A 21,884-nucleotide genomic window follows, 5' to 3' on the forward strand; every position below is an offset into this window, starting at 1 on the left:
CACCGGAGCGCTTGTTAGTAGGTGTTTAAGTCTATTTAAAGAATGCTCGTGTTCTGTTGACCAATGCCACGGGACCTTTAAACTTGTTAGTTCTCTCAACGGCGCAGTGATTTTGGACATGTTGGGTACAAACTTACTCAAATATTTAGCCATACCTAGTATTCTGAGAAGATCAGCCTTTGATTTTGGCACAGGCATATCTAGAATTGCTTTTACATTATTATCATTAGGCTCAATTCCCTTACCTGAAAAAATTTGACCCATGTACCTAACACTCTGCTGCTTAAATTGCACTTTTGAAATGTTAAATTTAACATTGAACTTATTAGCTCTTTCAAGTACTATCTTAAGGTTTTGGTCATGCTCAGCCTCAGATGAACCTGCAATAAGGAGATCATCAAAATATACTCCCACTCCGTCCAAATCACCAAATAGTTCATAGTTGTACTTCTGAAAAACTTCCGGGGCGCTACATATTCCAAAAGGCAACCTATCAAATTTAAACCTACCAAAAGGTGTTCCGAAACTGCAATATTCTGAACTTTGTTCATCCAATTGCACATGAAAATACCCATCTTTCATATCAACAACTGTAAAAATATTTTTACCACCTAGCTTATTTGCAATTTCATCGACTGTGGGGATCAAAAAATGCTCACGCTCTATAGCTTTATTCAAATAAGTCGGGTCCAAGCATAACCTTAAATCTCTATTTACATTATTCTTTTCAACTATGACAAGAGGGTTTAACCATTTAGTGGGCTTATCAACTTTCGAAATGACACCTTGATCTTCTAATTCTATTAATTTTGATCTAACTCTAGCATATAAAACTCTAGGAACCCTCCTTACACGTTGAACCACTGGTACAACATTTTCTTTTAAAGTTATATGATGTTGACCTGGAAACTTGCCTAACTTTCCATCAAAAACAGTTGGATAAGCCTTAATAACATCATTAAACGTTTTAAAATTAGCACCCTTATTTTCATAAACCTGTGTACTATTAATTCTTTTAATTAAATTCAAGGTTACACAAGCTTCCAGGCCTAATAGAGGTATCTGATCATTGGCTTTTACAACTTCAAATGTCAAAACATGACCTACATTATTTTTATTATAACAGTTTAATGCAACTTTACCAAGAGATCTAGTTTTAAAATCAATACTACCATATGAAACTAGAGTCACTTTTGACTTAAGCAAACAAGCATCTGGGCACACCAGATTCAGTACATTTAATGGCATTACGCTTACCTCAGCACCAGTGTCTAGTTTGAACTTGATTTTCCGCTCATTTACCTGGAGCTCCTCTGTCCACATGCGGTTGCTGCGCTCATGAACCGCGCCCCAACATGCCTGCCTAATGAGCTTACATAAAACTCTTCACCTTCGCTGTCAGTCTGTGCATGTTCTTCGACATGATGTACCCTTCGTTTGGACCCACTTGCCTCGTCCGATCCAAGTTTTCCCTTACTTTTGCAAACATTAGCAAAATGATGTCTCCCTTGGCACTTGGCACACGTTTTGTTATACGCCGGACACTTTCTTGGAGGGTGAGAGTACCCACAAAATCTGCATGATTCTCTGTTACCTGAGCTGTTACTGTTACCACTACCACTATCTGCTTGCTTAGATGGTTTGCGGTCAATTTTCTTAAGCACATTCAACTGTACTACCTCCTGCATCTCTTTTGATAAATTTTTGCTGGTTTCTGAAGCACGACAAACGTTTATTGTTTTTTGTAGAGTTAGAGACGTTTCTCTAAGCAATCGTTCTTGGGTGCCCTTTTCAAAAATGCCCATGACTATCCTGTCTCTTAACATGTTATCTTGATCCGGGTACTCTGTGGTTTTTATGGCTTTACGAAGTTCCGTCACGAATGAGTCAAAAGACTGACCCTCTTTCTGCACAACACTATTGAACAAGAATCTTTCAAATATTACATTTTTCTTGGGTGCACAATATGCCTCAAACTTGTCCTTTAATTTTTCAAGAGTCAAATCACCTTCAATGGTAAATGTATTGTACAACTCCAATCCATCATCTCCTACAAGACTTAAGTAACAATCAACTTTCTTTTTCTCAGTTTTCTCGGCTAATTCAGAGGCCTCCGAATAAATTTCAAATTTCTGCCAGAACTTTCTCCAGTTGGCCGAAACATTGCCATCCAAACTTAGAGGCTCAGGTGGTCTAAAAACAAGATTTTCCATTTTCTTCTTAATTGGTCACTTTACCTTTAATCACATGAACACCTGACACCATGTATAATATTATAAATAATGCCAGAGACAGTTATTATAGTTCTTTATTAATAGTTCAACAACCATGAACCCGCACAAGAATGAGTAAACAAACGAGTGACCTAAGGCAGTGACTAATCATCCGCCTGACGGTATACGGTATCGGATATGTTCCAAATACCAACATTATAATACAATGAATTTCAAACCGATATCAGATAGAATGTGCACAGTCAGGTTAAAAGAGAATCAACGAAACATAAGCATAATAAATGTTCATGCACCAATAGAAGATGCCACAGAAGAAGACAAGGATGCATACTATGAGAAACTAGAGAGAGAATACGACAGACTACCAAGATTTGATATCAAAATAGTAATGGAAGACTGCAATGCTAAAGTGGGAAAAGAGGATATATATGAAAATATAACAGGAAAATACAGTAAACACGATATATCAAATGATAACGGTCAAAGAATTATAGGTTTTGCAACAGAAAGACAAATGGTAATAAAAAGCACACATCAACGCAGAAAAGATATACATAAAGGAACGTGGATTTCCCCGGATAAAAGGACAATAAACCAAATAGACCACATATTAATAGAGAAGAAGCACGCCCATAATATACAGAGAGAGTCTGTAAAGTGGAATAAATTCAATATCTCAAATACTAATTGTTTTTTTGGAAAATGCTCAGACCCGTCGATTAGAATTTCAAATTGTCCTTTTTGACATTCAATAATAATGTATACAGGGTGTCCCAATTTAGAGATATGACGTCATCGTCGATTTTCTTAAATGGCAACACTGTCATTTTGATAGCTAATTTGATAGGGTTTGTAAAGTTATACATAACTGCAAAATATCAAATTTTTATTCTCTACCATTTACAAGATAATAGAAAATAACAAAGTTATATCTGTAATTTGGAATATATTCAATAATTAAAATACTAACTGTTTTTTTTGAAAAATGCTCAGACCCGTCGATTAGTATATCAAATTGTCCTTTTTGACATATAATAATAATGTATACAGGGTGTCCCAATTTAGAGATATGACGTCATCGTTGATTCTCTTAAATGGCAACACTGTCATTTTGATAGCTATTTTGATAGGGTGTGTAAAGTTATACACAACTGCAAAATTTCAAATTTGTATTCTCTACCATTTAGATGATAATAAAAAATAACAAAGTTATGAAAAAGAAGTAATCAACTAATAATTGAATTTAATTATTTCAATAAATTAAGCAAAAACTCATAATGTTGCCCTCAATTATTGTCAAATTGTCAATGGGCAACGTTATGAGCATTTGCTTAATTGAAATAAATAAATTCAATTATTATTTGATTACTTCTTGTTCTTCATAACTTTGTTATTTTTTATTATCTTGTAAATGGTAGGGAATAAAATTTTGAAATTTTTCAGATGTGTATAACTTTACACACGCTATCAAAATAGCTATCAAAATGATAGTGTTGCCATTTAAGAAAATCAACGATGACGTCATATCTCTAAATTGGGACACCCTGTATACATTATTATTATATGTCAAAAATGACAATTTGATATACTAATCGACGGGTCTGAGCATTTTTCAAAAGACAGTTAGTATTTTAATTATTGAATATATTCCAAATTACAGATATAACTTTGTTATTTTCTATTATCTTGTAAATGGTAGAGAATAAAAATTTGATATTTTGCAGTTATGTATAACTTTACAAACCCTATCAAATTAGCTATCAAAATGACAGTGTTGCCATTTAAGAAAATCGACGATGACGTCATATCTCTAAATTGGGACACCCTGTATACATTTTTATTGAATGTCAAAAAGGACAATTTGAAATACTAATCGACGGGTCTGAGCATTTTCCAAAAAACAATTAGTATTTGAGATATTGAATTTATTCCACTTTACAGACTCTCTCTGTATAATAAATATAAAAAGCATGAGAGGAGCGGAATGTGACTCGGACCACTTTTTGGTAAGAGCAGGTTATAAAATGAATGCTAATATAAAGAAAGACAATCAAACGGACAAAGAAATCAAAAAAACAATTCAACACGGCAATACTAAAAGATAATACGACACAGAAGAAGTACGAACAACGAATAACCAGCAGACTAAACGAAGAACCAGAAACTCTAGACTCGCAAGAAAAGTACGAAAGCATAAAAGAAGCAGTTTTAAACACCAGTAAAGAAACATTAATTAAAGGTAATAGAAAGCAAAAGAATGGTATGATGAGGAATGTCAAAAAATAGCAGAAGAAATTAGAAAAATAAGAATAAAAAACTTAACAAATAATAGTGACATTAGCACACAAGAATATAGAGAATTAAGGAGAATGATGAAGAGAACATGCAGAAATAAAAAAAGAAAATACAACGAGGATAAACTCAAACTGACAGAGGAAAAATTCCAAAAAAAGGAAATAAGTTCCTTTTCCCAGGAAAAAAGAAAAATGGAAAGAGGATACCAGAAATATAACCCATATATGAAAAATGATGAAGGAGAATTAATAAATGAACCAGGGGAAATAATGAGAAATTGGCAAACTTACTTTACACAACTGCTAAACAAAAACGAAGAAGAAATGGAAATAAGCCAAGTAATTGAAGACGACCATACAGTAATAGAAACACCTACTAAGGAAGAAATAGAAAATGAAATAAGGGGACTAAAAAACAATAAAAGTCCAGGAATATCAGAAATATCGGAGGAAATGATAAAAGCAGGAGGAAAAACACTACACAAAGAGATACATAACCTGATAAAAGCATATGGGAAACAGAAAGAATGCCAGGAAAATGGGCCAGAGCAAGGCTATGCTCCATACATAAAAAGGTGACAAAATTAGATGTGAAAATTATAGAGGTATCGCGCTGCTAGAAGTCGTTTACAAAATCTTGACAAACATCGTAAGAAAAAAGCTAAATCCATACACGGAAAAGATATTGGGCGAATATCAGGCAGGATTTAGAAGCAATAGGTCGATGACAGACCAAATATTTGCGTTAAAAGAAATCCAGACTACGTGCTACGAACATAAAATAGCAGTATACGTCCTGTTTGTCGACTTTAGGCAGGCCTACGATACGGTAAAGCGGCAACAGATGTATGAACTAATGAAAGAGATGGGCCTACCAAGTAAAATCGTCACGATGGTAAAGATGACTATGGATAACACCACAAACGATAACACCACAAACAAAGGATGGATTAAGACAAGGAAACCCACTATCAACGACTCTTTTTAATGTAATACTGGAAGGAATAATTAGAAAAAGTAAAATAAACACATAGGAAACGATTGAGCAATATAATAAAACAAGCCAAAATTTTTGGTCTTCTCATAAATAAGGAAAAGAAAAAATACATGATAATAGGAGAAACATAAAGAAAAAGAAGACAATGTCACATTGGAGATAGAAGGAGAAAATGTATGCATTTAAAAGAGTTTCAGAATTTACATACCTGGGTGTAAAAGTAGATGAAAAGGGACATAGGGAAGGGGAGATAAAAGCAAGGATAGTAAAAGGAAACAAAAAGTATGGAGCATTGTGGTAGGGGAGCCCAACCGGGAATTTTTGCCGTTACTCGAGCGCGTCAGATTATTACATGGGGAAAAACCTTGTACCCTGAAAATGTACGTCTACCATATATTGGCTCTGAATGCAGGGGACTGAAAAAAGCGAATATTTCGTGAAATGAATTACAGATGATCGAAAAACTAAAAAATACTTACTCAATATTTTTCAAAAATCTATTGAATGGTACCAAACACGACTTTACACGGAGAGGGATGGGGGGTAAATTTAATATTTTAAATATGAATCCAGCGATATTTCGCGAAATGAACATCAGATCGAAAAACTGAAAAATACACTTATTCAATATATTTGAAAAATCTATCGAATGGCATCAAACACGACTCCCCACGAAGGTGGGGTGGGAGGTTACTTTAAAATCTTAAATGAGAGCCCCCATTTTTTATGGCAGATTTGGACTCCTTACGTAAAAATAAGTAACTTTTATTTGAGACATTTTTTCGAATTATGGATAGATGGCGCTATAATCTAAAAAAAACGATTGTTGGAAATGGGAAATTAAATTAAAATGGACAAGTCCTCACTAAAATGGAAAACTGTACTTAATTTTTTTGGTTTTAGGACCTACTCTTCACAACCCAGTAGGTCCCCAAAGCGCTCGAATGACTGCACATTTAGCATACTTTGCTCCCCTACCATTGCGACCATTAACGAAATCTAAATATGTCTCAAGAAAAACAAAAATAAGAATCTACAAAACAGTTATCAGACCTACAGCTACATAATATGCATGTGAAAAATGGGTGCTAAAAAAATCAGAAATAGACCATTTAGAAAGGTGCGAGAGGAAAATACAAAGAGCAATATATGGAGGCGTGAAAATAGATGGTCAATGGAGAAGAAGAAATAATAAGGAACTTGAAGAACTAGATAATGAACCAAAAATAACGACGTCAATCAAAGCACAGAGAATCCGATACTTACGACACATTGAAAGAATGGGAAAGGAAAGAATGCCAAAAATGTTTCTGTCATGTAAACCAATACAAAGAAGAAGAATAGGTAGACCAAGAAGGAGATGGAAGGACAGCGTATATGAAGACTTACAAAAAAGTAATATTGTAAACTGGAAAGAAACAGCTTTGGACAGAAAACAATGGAAGGAAGTGGTGAAGAAATGTATGGAAAGACTATAAAGAATATTAAGTGTTTTATATAAACAAATGTAATATTGATCCTAAAACTTAAAATTGGCTGGCCCGAGATGCATCTCGGGACAGGCGAATTTTAGGGTCCTGACTACAAATACTGAAAAAACTAAAAGTGCGAATTTTGTCATGCAATTTGGTATGTGGGGTTAGAGAAGATTTGGAAGTACTTTTTCAAATAACTTTTTCCGATATCTCTAACGCGGAGCAAAATATAGAAAATTTACCCTGTTTTTGGATTCGCAGTAGGCCGCGATTAAAATTTAAATTTCAGTTGAGTGTCTTAAAAAATGTGAACCTTCAATCTATATGACTGTGCAAAACTTCAAATCTGTATTTATTTTGATAGCCGAAATATAGAGCTGTCTTCATCTTAAATGCGACACACTGTATTTTTAAATTTTTATTTATTGTTCATAAAAATTTAAATTTCTGGTGCAACTATATTTCTATTAAATGATTAATTTATTTAAAAAAGTTATGATTATTATTATTAAATCATATTTAGGGGCTCGAAAATTGAGTACTGCCGCGGGTCTGATTTGAAGTAAAATAGACTCTGGTGTCAAAGCCAAATGGAACAAATTCATTATTTCATGGATGAGTGATTTTGGAAATAAATCCCGAAACAGGTCGATTTTTATTGGTAAATTATGATCTTTTGGCATATAGATTATACTAGTGACGTCATCCATCTGGGCGCGATAACATACTAGTGACGTCAAACATCTGGGCGCGAATAGGGGTCGTGTGCTAGCTCATTTGAAAGGTTATTTAGTAATATAGGGTGTTTCATTGGGAAAGTAACATACGTTAACTGTAGAAAGGGGACAGTAAGGCAGTCTCAAAAATACCTTACTTAATGGGTCTTACTTCATCAATAACAACTAGGTGTTACTGGGTGTTTTATATATTTTGCAAATTTCTTATTTCGTTCATAACTATTTAACCACACTTTATATTTATTTTACATTTGCCACGGAAATATTCTTTATGGTGTCCCATCAATTAATTTATTTAAAATTCTAAAAAATCCAGGTCTGGATTAAAAAATATTGAAAAAATGCTCCGGCGCAAAAACAACACCCTGTACATTAAATTTTTTAAAAATGTGTTCTGCGCTAAAAAAGAGGATGAAAGACTAAATTTAGTGGTATACTTAAATTTTCGGCAAAATGTTTTTTCTGGTGAAATTTTTAATTTGAATTCTGAAATTATATGAATTGCAAGAGCTCGAAGTAGAAAAAATTGAAATACGACTTACAACTTTTTAATCACATTGTATTTTTAGTTTATATTTGGCACTCAGAATAATTGATTTTAGTAGTTGGACCACCTGAAATCAAAGTATTGTAAGCAAATGAAATCCAAGGATTGTAAACAGATGTTTTCACGGATGAAGTAAAATTCAAGAGAGATATACAATGTCAGAGACACACGTTTGGGTATAGCAATGTGTGGAATATGTGTTAACAAATTAATACAACCATATATATTTTACGTCCCACCCTAACCGGTAAAGTGTATTTAAATTTTTTAGAAAATATTTTACCAGTAGGTACTGCTAGTCGCTAGACGATGAAAGTACCTATCAATAAACGTGAAATATACTTTCATGATGGTGTGTCAGGACACTACAGGCGCATAATAATAGATTTTTTTATCTGACAATTTTCTCAATAAAATCCCCAAACAAAATTTATTTTTTCATTACCTTTTTGTGCAGAATCCATTGAAAAAAAAATTTTTAATCCTGGCCTGGATATTTTATAATTATAAATAAATTAATTGATTGGACACCTTGAAGAATATTCGCGTGCCAAATATAAAATACATATACAGTGTGGTTAAAAAGTTGTAAGTCATATTTCAAGTTTCTTTCTACTTCGAGCTCTCACAATTCACATAATTTCAGAATTCAATTTCAAAATTTTACCAGAAAAAACGATTTGCCGAAAATTCAAAGTATACCACTAAATTTAGTTTTCCATCCCCTTTTTAAGTACAGAATCCATTTTCAAAAAAATTTAATGTACAGAATGTTGTTTTTGTGTCGGTGTATTTTTCAAATATTTTTTAACCCGAACCTGAATTTTTATAATTATAAATACCTAATTTAATTAGTTGGACACCTTAAAGAATATTTTCGTGCCAAATATAAAATACATACACAGTGTGGTTAAAAAGTTATGAACCAAATAAGAAAATGGCAAAATAGATAAAACACCTAGTAACTTTGTTATTGATAAAGTAGGTAAGACCCATAGGGTGCGACACCCAAATGTCCCTTTCTACAATTAACGTATGTTATTTTCCCAATGAAACACCCTGTATAAACATTAACATAATTATTCTTCTTCCTACTTTATAAATAGGCTCAATGCCTGTTTTACTCAGGGGCGGCCCGTCGGGGTAGGCAAGGTAGGCGCCGCCTACCCTCTTCAAATGTAGTACAATAATATAAATTATTAATATAAATTACTTATTTCAAAATTGCAATTTATAAATTTTGACACAATACCTACAATAAAAAAGCAAAAATTATCCAAATTATTTTTAAAAATATCCAAAAAAAAATTATCCGAAGTTATAATTATTGTACGCTCCTTGTAGTATCAGTAAGTGCATTATTATTCCTTGGTCAGGCACTCGTGAACGTAGCCTGAAATAGAACGACGCCAACATCGAATTGACGTGCGATCTCTCTTTGTTTACACGAACTAAAGGCCTGGTACGGGCCCGATCTCTACGAATTTTGAAAGTGGATAGGCACAGAATCTTGTAGCCGAACCTACAAAACTTTATCAGTTGCTTCCATGGTGTGTTGTGAAACTGTTTTAAAAAATTGTTTTTTGAATTTGGCTGTTATTAGTAGGTTAAGTATTCAACAAAAATATGTAGGACAATTTAAATTTGTTTATGAAAACTGAATAATAAACAGGTAAATTTGAGATCGGTCTATTGAAGGGCATTTTAATTTTATATTAATATATTAACGACAAATAAATATGTGAATAGTTATTTGTCAGTCATCCATTATATTTGTATTGTGTTTCAATACAATTTGGATAATTTAAAGTTAAACTGACGAATTGTGTTATTAGATTATATAGATAATTAAAAATTTAAAGCGAGGTTAATTGTTAACTTATCAATTTATTCGAAGAGTAAATTATTATTTCATACATAAATAAAATAAGTAATATTTGACGTTGTGGAAACGTAGGTGTGTTAGTTTTATTGGTGGAATAACATTTGTCATCGAATATGAATATTTTAAACGATGTAATATGCAGTTTGATCGAGACGCCTTTTTCAAGGCGCCAAAATCAAGAAAGATCAGAAATTATTTCAATGGGCCGGCCTTTACCAAATTTAACAATTTTATCAACAGATAAGACAAAAGACAATCGACCATTTTCGAGATCGTTTAAAACATTATGGTATGAAAACCATAAATGGCTAAGCGGAAGTTATTTTAAAAATTCACTTTTTTGTTGGCCTTGTCTGTTGCTCTCAAATATGAAGCAAAATGTTTGGGTGAGTCAGGGATATTCAGATCTGAAAAATTTATCAGCTAGTGTAAAAAAACATGAATCTTCGAAAGAACATTTAAACAATTGCTTAGGTTTAAAACGGTTAGAAAAAAATAAACAAACTATTGACAGTGCTTTAGCTGGACATATTTCTCTATCTAATAAGATATATAATGAAGAAGTTAGAAAAAATAGAATTTTATTAACATATTTAATTGATGTTACAATTCTGTTAGCAAAACAAGAACTTGCATTTCGCGGTCGTGATGAGAGCCATAATTCTTCAAACATGGGTAATTTTAAAGAAATTTTTAATTTAGTAGTTAAACGCGATCAGGAAATCCAAGATCATGTTAAAAAAATAGAAGGGGCGTTCACGGGTTTGTCAAAAACAATACAAAATGATTTAATAGATTGTCTTGCCGATTACGTAAAAAATGAAATTTCAAGAGAAATTAATGAAAGTCAATTTTTTTCTATACTAGCGGACGATACTACTGATATAACCGAAAAATCACAGTGTACTTTAACAATCCGTTTTGTTAACAAAGTTGGTCAGGTAACAGAAAGATTTTTAGGGTTTTTTGATATTAGCGAGAATAGATCTGCAGGCGCTCTATATAGTTTAATTTCAAACGTGCTTGAGCCATATGATTACAAAAATAAATTAATTGCTCAATGTTATGATGGTGCAAGTGTAATGGCCGGCTCTTTAAACGGATTACAATCAAAAATTAAAGTAGATGCTCCAAAAGCAATTTTTACACATTGTTGCGCTCATAGATTAAATTTAGTATTGCAAGACGGCTCAAAATGTATTAGAAATTGTAGGATATTTTTTGCAACGGTTACATCAATTCCTGGTTTTTTTAATCATTCGGTGAAGAGAACCTTTATTCTGAATTCAATTCTAAATCGAAATATTCCAACAAACTCTGAAACTAGATGGACTTCAAAGTCGAAAATTGTAAACGTTCTTAATTCAAAATGAAATGAGTTAATTTCAGTGTTTAATAAAATTATCGAAGACGAAAATTCGGGAGCCGAATCTATAAATGGTGCTCGAGGATATTTGCAAAATTTAAAAAATTTTGAGTTTGCTTTTCTTCTGTGCCTTTATAATAAAATATTTAATATAACTGACATATTGTACAAAATTTTACAACTGAAATGCTTAGATATAAATTTCTGTCAAAAAGAAATAGATATAGCCTTGGGAAGAATAAGACAACTTCGTAATGATCAGGATTTTAATAATTTATTTTCTGTGGCTGAAACAAGGGTATCAGAATTTAACTTAAACCCGCCTAAAAGAATAAAACAGTCGTCCGATGTTGACCGGACGACAAAATATAGAGCTTTATATTTTGAAATTATAGATAATATTATTATGCAACTTGAAGCTCGCTTTAGAGATTTAAAAGAATTACATTTTTTTAGCCTTGCAAATTTTTCACATTTTCAAAATTTTTCAAAAAGTTTTTCACATAATTTAATAAATAGTTTAATAACACAATATTTTGGAATATTTAATAAACAAAAATTAAATAAATTTACGAAGATAAAGAATTTTATACATTAAATGTTTTTAAAATTTTGCAATATTTTAACGAGAATGACTTAATTGAAATATTTCCTGAAGCATATAAATTATTTGTTTTAATTGCTACTATACCCGCAACTTCCGTTTCCGTTGAACGCAATTTTTCTTGTTTAAAAAGAATTAAAACCTATCTAAGAAATGCTATGTCACAAAATCGACTGACAGCTTTGTCTTTACTATCAATTGAAAAAGATTTCCTTTCGATTTTGTCTAAAAACGAACAATTTTACGACATAATCATAAATAAGTTTTCTTCTACCAAAGACAGGCGCATTAATTTAATTTATCGTAGGTAATAAAACTATTTTTAAATAAGGCATTTTGGTTTGAAATAATAAAATATAAAAATACAAAAAATATATATAAAAACAAAAAATGGTACTTCGATACCCCCAAAAAAATGTTTTTTTTTCAGCTTTTCACCTTTCAGATCGGCCAGGGTCCTAAACTTTTCGAACATAATAATATAGGTATTGACATCTGGCTGATGGTTTATCTCACAATCCGCCGAAGGGCTGTGGGATACTGCGGTCAGGATACACACCAGCGAATTCGAATTTTAGTGACAGAGGATAGAGGGGCTTCTTAAATGCCCTATTCTTCTGAGTAGCGCGAATTGAATAGTTTCCTTCACCAAATGCAATCATGGGATAAGGAAACTAGACGTTCGGGTGACGCGAGATCGAGTGACGACCTGGCGGATGAGCCAGGGGGTGGTAAGGAAGGGTTCTTCCCGAATCTACTCGTGGCACTCTAGTTTTCGGACGAATAGTGTCGGGGGTCGATTTGGCAGGGACCGGGATTGGCCCGGGGGGTGTGTATGTCATTTCGCTAAACACAATATATACATCACCACGCGAACTGGTTCACTTCCGAGTTTTGTCAAGAAGTAAGTCCTTTAAATCAGCGTTTTTTTAAATGTACATAGAACCTAAGAAAAATGTATATATAATATAATAAAACTTAGTAACTCTACATATATATATATATATATATATATATATATATATATATTGATGTGATCTTGATTATTGATATGAGATAATATTCTTATATGTCATTTAATTTAATCAATGCATTAATCATAATCTAATTAATTTACCAGATCACATATCAATATGTTTTCAATCTCAGGGCGAATTATAAAATTAATTACTTACTCTCGTGGCTTCTAAGTATTTCTCAATGGTTCCTAATCGGGATAGGAAAGAAAAGAGTAAAATAATACACACATATGGGTTACAATTATAATCAAAATATTGTTTATTTTATTTAAATGGCAATCACTGCTTAATATTTGCTAGATCTTATTATTCTTAATCATAACATTTACAAATGGGAATCTTATTTCCTTTTGGTTTCCAATTGAAAGTTTTTATTAACATTTAACTATTAGGATTTATTAGCAACAATTCTATTTAAGTTTGATGAAGCTTTTCTGATATTATTTATTATGTTCTTCAATTTATAATGTGGTATTTAATACGAAAAACCCATACATTCATGTCCAAACATATGAGACTGACCTTTTTCTGGTGAACTGAGAATGTCTTCACACAAGACCCGTTTCCTGCTATCCTTGGCTGCGATCAAAACCTCGTCCTGGCTTTCAGTAATGTTCTCCTTTGAAAACTAGCTCGTATAGCTCTCTTTCCTGCTTCTGTCGTGATGCTGTATTCTACCTTTTTCGAAACTGCAATCAGCTACCGGGACACTCTTGGCTCAAGGAGGTTCTTTTACTCTCAACCTGGCCTACCTCTCGTTCCACGATAGATACTCCACACTCACGGAACTACACCGGCTTTCTCACTCTCCGTACACTACCGTCTACTACTGGACTTCACTTCTCGACAGCTCAAAACATTCTGATCTCTATTTGTCATTCATTCCCCTACTTTCTAAATATCCCTTCCAGATTCACAAATCAACCTTCCACCACCAACTCTCATTCGCAGTATTCCTCAAAACCAATTTTTAATCTTTCTAAATATGCTTAATGGATTTCAAAAAAGAAATAGTTAATTCCCATTCTAAAATTACTTTCTACTATTTACAAAATTTAATGACCTATTATCTACTTCACTTGAGTCTTATTTAGCATCGGCTAATGATCGAACCTTCCGCGAACAACGATAATGACCTATTATCGATTCCAACTGAGTCTTATTTAGCATAGGCTAATGATCGAACCTTCCGCGAACAACGATAATGGTACGCGCCATTCACTTTGTTTGTTCTAAGCGCATTTTCCCGAGTTTCGTTTAATCACTTCTTAAAATTAAATATAACAATTTGTTGTATACAGGTTGTTCTACATTTATATGCCCGTGGTTGAGAAAATTGAAAATATTTTATATTAAATTGAATCCTTTTTATAATTATCAAAATTTAATTTTCAGATCAAATAGACATATAACAATATATATATATATATATATATATATATATATATATATATATATATGTATATATATATATATATATGTGTGTGTGTGTGTGTGTGTGTGTGTTGCCTACCCGCATACTGAGGTCACGAGCCGCCACTGAGTTTACTTCGGTTTTTAGCCTCAATTGACATTGTCTGATCAACTTTTCCTCGGTCGCCCCAATGATCTTCTTCCATTTGGCGATTTGTCTCTTGCTATTCGTACTATTTTATTTTCTGTCATTCTTTCTATGTGTTGATTCCATTCTATCTTTCTTCTTGTTTCATGTTTATTTGTTCTATACCACATCTCGCTTATTTCCTCACTTCTTACTCTGTCTCTTAGAGTTCGGTTTGTTATTTTTCGTAAAACTTTCATTTCTGCTGTTTCCAGCAGTCTTTGTGTTTTCGCCGTATCTGCTCTTGTTTCCGCTGTGTACGTCATTATCGGTCTTATTGTTGACTTATATAACCTGGTTTTCGTTTCCATTGTGAGGTATTTGTTTCTCCAGATTGTGTTTGTTGAGACATCCTGCTGCTCTGTTCGCCATGTTCAGTTGTTTTTGTACTTCTTCCACTTTTCCGTAGCTTGACAGTTTTACTCCCAAGTATTCCGTTTCCATCGCTTGTTCTATTATTTTGTTATTTACGACCAATTTACATCGTCTCGGTTCCGCCGATATTACTATCGATTTAGTTTTCTCTGTTGAGATCACCATGTTGTATATGAGAGCCGTATTTTCGAATTCTTTAATTAATCTTTGTAGGTCATCTTCATTTTCGGCTGTTATTATATCGACATAATAATTATTAACATAATTAAACATTAAAAATGTAGTAAAACCTCTGTTTTCTGAGAGCAGTAAAATGTATCTTGAATTAAATAAATTACAGACATTCTTCTTTTTATGTCAATAAATTTAATCCAAAAAATTTTTTTGGACACCCTGTATAAATAATTATGCTAATGTTTATATTACTGAATAGATAATTGAATTACCTTTCAAAGGAGCTATCACACGACCCCTATTCTCATTTAAAAAAAACATCGATGGCGTCATCACGCCCAGGTGGGTGACGTCACTAGGATGATAGATATGCCAAGAAGTCGTAATTTAAAAATAAAAATGGACCTGTTTAGGGATTTTTTCCAAAATCGTCCATTTTCGACAAAATGAATTTATTCCAACTTTTACGTGCTCAACACTGTATAAAATATAATGGCAGCATTGGTATGACTGCTTATTTGCTTTATTTGCGTTTTAAGCTGATACGTGTTTGTAATTGTGTTATTATATTATTCATTTGTTGATTTCTAACTTTAGACCATTCCAAATATTGAGAACGTTGGTAATTTCGTGAAACAAATTGTTGTTTTGCATTTACAATGCATTCACACTTCATTCATCGTCACTGGCTGGATTTTTGCTGCTTACATAATGGTAATATTACACGGTGTAATAATTACACCTGCCTGTGTAAACGTAGTCACGTATTCATCACCTTGATTGTTTCGCAGTATAATATGGCATTAAAAATTCTTTTAAGCATTAAACTGTGGTTTTAGTCAGTGCCATGATAAGGCTGCCGGTTTTGTTTATCGCAAGTTTATCGTATTCCCTTCTTACACCGAACCAGAATACCAGAAACGATGTTAACTGACCTAACGTCTTCTGACTAGGTTAGGTACTTGTATTATTGTGATGTGAGTAGGTAAATACATATATTATAATAACATATTTTTAACATTCTTTTATTATAATTGAATCGCATTAGTTACCTATATCAATCTAGCTTAATTAGTTGAACAATGTTTCCTAAGAATAGTAGAATTCTGGCGTCTCTAGAAAGTATACTGGTCAGCTTTTTCTATACAGGGTGTTTGGTAAAGAATGGGCCATAGCTTAATCTCAGATTCCTGAGATTAAAATAAGTCGATTTAAGCTAACTTACTTTAGTACGAAAAATGATAGTAACCGAAATACGGTCAAAGTTAAACTTTTATTTTATTTTTATTCTTGAATATCTCTTAACAGGTATGGGATAATAACACAAAGTTTGCTAAGCGGGGGTTTTTTGGGACGAGAAATCTAAATTCGTCACCAAAATTATGTATTTCCCAGAGGGCGCCACATACACCTTTCAGCGCTCATTTAATTAGTTAAATTTTTTTATTATCTACTTTTTTGCATCAAAACTTTTATTCTCTTGATATTTTTACTTAAAAAAGTTATACTACATTCATCTCGCTAAACCCGACCGTTTTCGAGATAAACGCATTTTAAATCTGTGAGGTAACATAATTTTTTGAATAACATCATTGTAGTTACACCCGCAAAATAACTTAAAACCATAAAAATTTGCAAAAATGTATCGTAAATTTCTTCAAATGGAATTTGCGATGCAATGACATAAATATGAGAACTGGCACAATTATTATGGTTTCAAGTTTATTTTTCGGGTCTAACTACAATGATATTTATTATGCAAAAAATTCTGTTGTATCGCAGATTTAAAATGCGTTTATCTCGAAAACAGTTGAGTTTATCGAGATAAATCTAGTATACCTTTTTTAAGTAAAAATATTAAGAGAATAAAAATTTTTATTCAAAAAGTATGTAGAGTGGGGGATAAAAAACAATTGAACGTATTAAATGAGCGCTGAAAGACGTATGTGGCGCCCTCTGGGTAATACATCATTTTTGGTGGCGAATTTAGATTCCTCATCCTAAAAAATCTCCGCTTACCAAGTTTCGTGTTGTTATGCCTATAACTTTTATGTCTTTACTGTACTTATGTCTTTTATGTAATCTGAGTTTATTTTTGTTATGTCTTTTGGTTGGTGTTTCACTGGAAGTCCCCCCCCCCAAGGCAAATGTCTAGATCCGCCACTGCACAATTTCTGCCATTTTTACACTAGTAGGAGCACATCGTACTGCTTCACCCTTCATTCAGTAGTATAGTTCCTCTGATATGACAAAGCCCTATTGTTGATTGATACATATACAAGTACATACTACCATGTTACGGACACTGACCCAGCCAGGTTGCAAATGGGTTTTTTGGGTACTATATACCGATTACATTATAAATACAGAAATCACCGTCACAGTTCGGAGGCATATAATAGTTATTAACAAATAAGTGCCAAAATGGCAATTTTTTAAGAGGCTACCCTCATCAATATTTGTTTTTCGAAAGTTCTGCGAACTTTTAACAGTGCAGCAACAGTGCGTTAGCAATACGACAGTGACACTATGCTATCAAAAACGAAGGCACGGTATTGTGATAACAATAACTCATAGGCGCGCTAAATGTTGACAAGTCAGTCAAGTTCGATTTCTTGATATAGATAATCGATTTTTAGTAATTCCAATGTGACAAAAAATCTAGGCATGAGGTAAAAAAGTTTATTTGAAGAAAGTGTATTTTTTTGTTCTTATTAATGGTGGTACAGGCTCGTTTTGTAATATTTTATTTAACTGTAGAGTACTTTCCACACACTAACATATTTCTTAAATTGGGCTCCGTAACGCCATTTTTTACTATATTACGAATGTATGCCAAATATCTCAACAAAATATTGAAAATTAAGACTGCAATCCTGGAACGCTTTGTCCGCGCGCTGATATTGTTTAACATATAACTTAGAGCATTCAGTAAATTGGTAAAGGTATAAAATGTCAGGTTTTGAATTTTGGTCCGATCATGTGTTGCTATAAAAATTTCAAAATAAGTTTGTAAGTTTCAAAAGTGTTTAACTTTTAGTCCGTTGTATGTTTGTCGCTAGCTTGAGTCTTAGATTTCTAACAAAAAAACTATAAAAGAAGGTACATTTTTCACATTTTGCGAATAGTTTAACTTTGCTATAATAATTTCAGCCCTGGGAATCCAGCACTGTATCTTAAAGGGTAGTGACTTGACCGCTTTTTCCCCTGTTTAATAAAAAAACAATTGCTTTATAGTAATTTGTTAATTCTCCGGATTAAGAAAATAAAATAACATTCTGTTTATGCGGCGTTGTTATGTTATGATTGACCGTCTGATTGATACCGAAATAAGGAAGCCGTCGCGTCTCGATATTTTGGACTTAGCTTGTTATTATCCTGTACTTAGCTTATTTCTCTCGTGTGTGGGCATATATTTATGGGCTTTTTTGTTATTGCCTTGTTTAAAGGTTTCAGAAGATGCAAACTGGAATTTACTACAAGATGACGTAAAAAATGCATTTTCTACAAAAATGGACTTAGCCGGTTTTTCCGGTGTACTCTTCATTTCGTTAGTTGCAATTCGCGGCTAGAGTTTTGAATTATTTCAGTTGGTTTAGAGATAGCTAAATATACATTCTCTAATGATAAACTAACGAGTTTTGAAACCTATCAGAGTGCTTGTAGAGCTCTCTAAGCAAACTAAAATATGTATAAGACGGCTTTGGTTTCGTTTTGAAATGAAAATGTTTATTCATTTCATGTTATTATTTAATTATTGGTACCCAAAATTTATATTAATTATTTAGCTTTTATAAGTTTTTCTCGTTCGTAATTGTTTAAGTAAATGATATAAATTGTATTGTAGATATTATGGGCACATAATATATCAGGTTAATAAATTAATAACATAATACAGGGTAAATACCACATATTACACGGTTACCAATAATGATAGGGTAATAAAAGTAGGATAATAATAGACTAGGAGCGGATATAGATGAAATTTGCTAAACATTTTAGGTAAGATAAGAGTCTATAACTTAAATAGTAGAACCTAAGATAAAACGTATGAACACTGTGCCGTTACTTTTTACTGGCACATGCATCGACAGTGGCGCATCAAACTTTCCACTTATTGACGGGATAAATAAATTAAAAGCTACCCTCCCTCACTCCCAGAATTTAATTTTTTCATTTTTTCAAGTTCTATGTAATTAAAAAATAAGATTCAGTGTAATTTTAACCCATCACCCCCTTCCCCCACCATGAAAAACTTCATTTTTCGTTTTTATTTTTTTTAGGTGGAATGCAATCAATTTTTTAAAGTTCATACATGGCTATTTTATATAGATCCGTAGGTTAGTGTATATGACTTCAAAAAATTATTTTTTTTATTGAAAAAAGCGTATAATTTTTTTAAGTTATACTTCTTTAGGCGCGATTGAGAGTAAAATGTCATAATACTGCGCGCATGCGCACACAGACAGTATGACAGTAGCCTTCGTGCCAAGCAAAAGTATTCCTATAATCGGAATATTCTAATAACCGGTCATTGGTGGCTAGTAGAAACGTTTCGTGACCTCAAATTGCTATTCCTTATAGGTACCGGTATATTCCTATAACCGGTTTTCGTCGTGTACAAAAGGTACAAATTGAAGCTTAGAATTGTCTTAGAATGTCTTTCAAGTCAAAATAACTTGGCTACTCTCCCAAGTCATTCATGATGGTAGTGTATAGTGGCAATTTTACTGCTTTAGAATGTAAATTGAATTATAATAACAATCATTGTTTGTTTCTGGGGCTAGTTAGCAAGTATACGAGTTCACTGATGATGGACTGATAGGTCCGAAAACGTTCTTTCTGAACATATTTTATGTAATACATTGGGATTTTTCAGCATTTTATTAAATTATACCTACTACTTAGAAGTCGTTTTACTTCGATGTATGAGTTTATTCAACTACGAGTATATGGTATACTTCCCAGATTAGTTTTTATTTTTCACTAATCGCTGACTAATTGCTTTGGTTAAAAAATAATGCAATCGGGGCACTGATAAAGGCTCCCATTCACGTTGAGATGGGTAACGATACATGTTGTTACGGATAAAGCACGTTGGGTGTCAATGTGTTACGAATATCGTCTCACCTGTAAAGGCGTTGGGTGTAACGACAAACTACCACAGATAATTGAAACACTATTGTAAAATTATATTTCAATCAACTATTATAGTTATCGTTTAGGCCAGCTTTTGCTCAGTCTCTCAGGTTGTGACTACGCCTTGTCGTAATCAAAAATATGAACGAGAAAGATCTAGACGGAGACAAATAAAATAATAGGTTAACTAACTTAACAAGATTGACTTAACAAGTGAATGAAATTTAAAAAAAAATAAAAAAAAAATGATAAAAAAAAGAATGTTTGCAATACAGTGGTTTGTTAAATTTACCCAGTTCCTTTATTTATAATATAAAAAAATAAAAGAAAATAAATAAATACATGTAAGATAATAGAATGTTTGTACCTTGGCATTTATAGTCCTGTCGCCAGGGGGGGTACAACGGCCTCGTTAATTCAGATGGACTTACTCAAGTTTTTTTTATGTATTTTGACCCGTAGAACACGAATTTTTTGGGTAACAGTTGATCCGGATGTCGATAAGATTGTTATAGACCAAGAACTTGAGGAATCAAATAACAGCGATTTTTGGCAAAACAAAACAATATTTTGTATTTTTTGGGCCATTTTAAGTAAAAAATATTTCTACAAGTTTTTTCGTAGGATGCACAGTTTTCGAGATAAACGCGGTTGAACTTTAAAAAAATCGAAAAATTGCAATTTTTGAACCCGAATAACTTTTGATTAAAAAATAAAATAGCAAGTCTGCTTACCGCATTTGAAAGTTTGAGTCAAATTATATCGGTTTTGATTATTTGCATTGGTAAAAATTTATTTTTTTATTGTTTAACAAAGCTATAAACACGTAGGGTTTCCCGTGCTTTTACATGCGTTTTAACGCATGTAACGTAGAAATAGTCTTGATTGCACTAGTACCTATTCTACCTACTCGTTCGATTTTAAATGAGAAATCATAGAAACATCACTCACGCACTAGTTGTTTGTAGCTTTGTTTAACAATAACACAATAAATTCGTAGCAATGCAAATAATCAAAACCGACATAATTTGACTTGAACTTTCAAAGGCGCTAAGCAGAATTGCTATTTTATTTTTTAATCAAAAGTTATTCGGGTTTAAAAATTGCAGTTTTTCGATTTTTTGAAAGTTCAACCGCGTTTATCTCGAAAACTGTGCATCCTACTAAAAAACTTGTAGAAATATTTTTTGCTTAAAATGACCCAAAAAATACAAAATATTGTTTTGTTTTGCCAAAAATCGCTGTTATTTGATTCCTCAAGTTCTTGGTCTATAACAATCTTATCGACATCCGGATCAACTGTTACCCAAAAAATTCGTGTTCTACGGGTCAAAATACATAAAAAAAACTTGGGTAAGTCCATCTGAATTAACGAGGCCGTTGTACCCCCCTTGGCGACAGGACTATTAGTATACACATACTATATTCAATAACTAAA

General features: G+C 32.6%; 1 protein-coding gene across 3 annotated transcripts in view; it reads left to right on the forward strand.

Annotated features, from left to right (window-relative positions):
• The window catches only part of LOC126886014 (DNA repair protein RAD50-like), a 117,527-nt gene that overhangs the window by 16,731 nt on the left and 78,912 nt on the right, over positions 1-21,884 (forward strand). The window contains exon 1 of one of the 3 annotated variants that reach the window (XM_050652848.1): positions 16,075-16,292. The exons of 1 other annotated variant lie outside the window; for it this stretch is intronic. The gene's annotated coding sequence lies outside the window, so the exon portion shown is untranslated. Of the gene's footprint in view, positions 1-16,074; positions 16,293-21,884 lie in introns of those variants that run through there. One more of the 3 variants, XM_050652849.1, reaches the window with a different exon arrangement.

The sequence above is a fragment of the Diabrotica virgifera genome, chromosome 6 (assembly GCF_917563875.1).
Source record: "Diabrotica virgifera virgifera chromosome 6, PGI_DIABVI_V3a".
Taxonomy (NCBI): Eukaryota; Metazoa; Arthropoda; class Insecta; order Coleoptera; family Chrysomelidae; genus Diabrotica; species Diabrotica virgifera.